Below are 2,655 nucleotides of genomic sequence, written 5' to 3' on the forward strand. Positions count from 1 at the left end.
TTAGTGATAGAAAATCAAGTCTTGAGGTCAAGGCTTGATAAAATGGAAAAGACCCTAAAAATGATGAAAAATATCCTAAAAGTGCAAAATGAGCATAGTCTAGGTCTAGGAGCACAAAGGTCATCTAATGGCCATAGGGGTTTGGGATACAAACCAAAGGCTAAGAAGGATGTAATCTCTTACCATAGGGTTCCATATAGTTATGGAACCAACCCTAGGTCTAGAGGTCAAGTCAAGGATACAAGGGAAGATATCCCTAGAAGTATCTGTTAGGACAAAAGTAGCTAGAGGGGGGGGTGAATAGCTCGTCGCGTTCGCTCGTTGCTCGGCGTTGCTTGTTCCTTCAAAGATGTGCAGCGGAAATACAAAGAAACAATCACACAACGCTAACACGGTTGGTTTACTTGGTATCCACCTCACAAGATGTGACTAATCCAAGGATCCACACCAACACACACACCCTCCACTAAATAAAACTCTCCTTTATGGTAACTACCAAGGGCGGAGAAGCCCTACAAGACTCAATACAAGAAGAGAGGGAAAGGATACAAGAAATACAAGCTTACAAGCTTACAATGAGTATAAACCCTAACCCTAGCTTCTCTTCTTGGCTTTGATCCGCCTCTTGACTTGGAAAACTTCCAAGATCCTTCAAGAACTGGCGATCTGAGATTTGTGAGTGCTGTGGAGGAGCTGGCGAGAAATCTGGAGTGAATCGGAGAAGAGATGCGAAGAAAATGTGCGCCTGCGGCTATCGACCCGACGGTCGGATCCCGATCGATTCGAATGTTCCCAATCGATCGGGAAGCTTTGGATCGATCCACGGATCGATCCGGGCGCTCCCGCTCGAAAGCGCTGGATCGATCCACGGATCGATCCGGTAGCTGTCAAGCAGGCGCGTCCCAATCGATCCACGATCGATTGGAACATCTGAATCGATCCACGGATCGATCCGAGTCTCTGCTAGCAGAAGCCTGGATCGATCCACCGATCGATCAGCTCTGAATCGATCCAGCGATCGATCCAACACTTGGTTTTGCCCAAAACCAAGTTCCAAGCTTCTCAAACCAACATCCGGTCAACCTTGACTGTTGGTACATCATGCCTAGCATCCGGTCACTCCTTTGACTGCTAGGACTTCCCACCAAGTGTCTGGTCAATCCCTTTGACCCACTTAGACTTTTCTATTCATGCCAAGTATCTGGTCACTCCCTTGACCTACTTGGACTTCCATCAGATGTCTGGTCAATCCCTTTGACCTATCTATATTTCCTCGTGCCAAGTATCCAGTCAATCCTTTGACCTACTTGGACTTCCCAACACCAGATGTCCGATCATCCTTGATCCATCTGGATTTTCCCTTGCCTGGCTTCACTCACCAGGACTTTCACCTAGCTTCACTCACTAGGGTTTTCCATCTGCCTAGCTTCACTCACTAGGGCTTTCACCTGGCTTCACTCACCAGGACTTTCACCTAGCTTCACTCACTAGGGTTTTCCTTCTGCCTGGCTTCACTCACCAGGACTTTCACCTAGCTTCACTCACTAGGGTTTTCACCTGGTTTCACTCACTAGGACTTTCCTGTCAAGTATCCGGTCAACCTTGACCTACTTGACTCTTCTTCAATCAATTTCTTATTGTCAAACATCTAAACTCAAACCAAGACTCAGCTTGGTCACCCAGGTCAACCTTGACCTGAGGGATGTTGCACCAACAGTATCTTTGCAACCAAAGTGACTAAGACTTCTAAGAAGTCTAAGAAAGTCACTAACAAGGTCACAAGGGAGGCTATCCCTAGAGTTGACCTAGAAAATGTGACCAAGGCTTCTAAGAAGCCCAACAAGGTCACTAGGAAGGTATCTAGGGAAGTTATCCCTACTGAATATCTAGAGCATCCAAGGAGCACCAATAGGTGTTGGGTTCCTAGGAGCATTTTCTCTACCCCATAAATGGGTTAGAGAGTGTCAACTCTAAGTGAAAGGGTAGTTAACCCAATCATGAAGAAATTGACACTCAAGGAGCATTTTCAAGGTTTTTGTTAACCTTTGAAAATGAAATTGAATTATTATTTACTCCTTGAAAGAGTAAAATGTGCCTAATGGTGAAAAATTGATTTTATCTTAAAATGGCATAAATTGGGAAAACCTAGAGAAATACCAAGTTGAGATTTTGGATTCTCTTAGAAATTTAAGGCAATCCGGGCCTTGATTTATGTGATTATTCTTGAGGAAAAATGCAATATGCCAACATTTGAGGATATGCTTAATTTTTAAGTGGCATAAACAAATCAAGAGAAATAGAAATGTCAATTTAGGTTTTGGCATTTCTTTGAAGCATTTAGGGCAATCTAGGTTTAACACTTTAAGTTAAAACAAGTTATATATTTTGGGTTAGCTAAGTGGTTAAGGATACTTAGATAGGTAATCTAAGTATATTTTATTTATGCTAAACCTTGCCATGATTATTTGCCCATCATATGTCATGACATCATGTCTATTTTTACATTTATGTTTTATTATTAAAAATCCAAAAATACCATGTCATGACATTCATACATCAAGTAGTTATAGGATATTTTCTTTTGAAAATTATTTCATCTTGATGTATGCCATAACATAATCATGCATTAAGTTTAAATTCCTTGAAATTAAGGAC

The sequence above is a fragment of the Zingiber officinale genome, chromosome 2A, assembly GCF_018446385.1.
Source record: "Zingiber officinale cultivar Zhangliang chromosome 2A, Zo_v1.1, whole genome shotgun sequence".
NCBI lineage: Eukaryota > Viridiplantae > Streptophyta > Magnoliopsida > Zingiberales > Zingiberaceae > Zingiber > Zingiber officinale.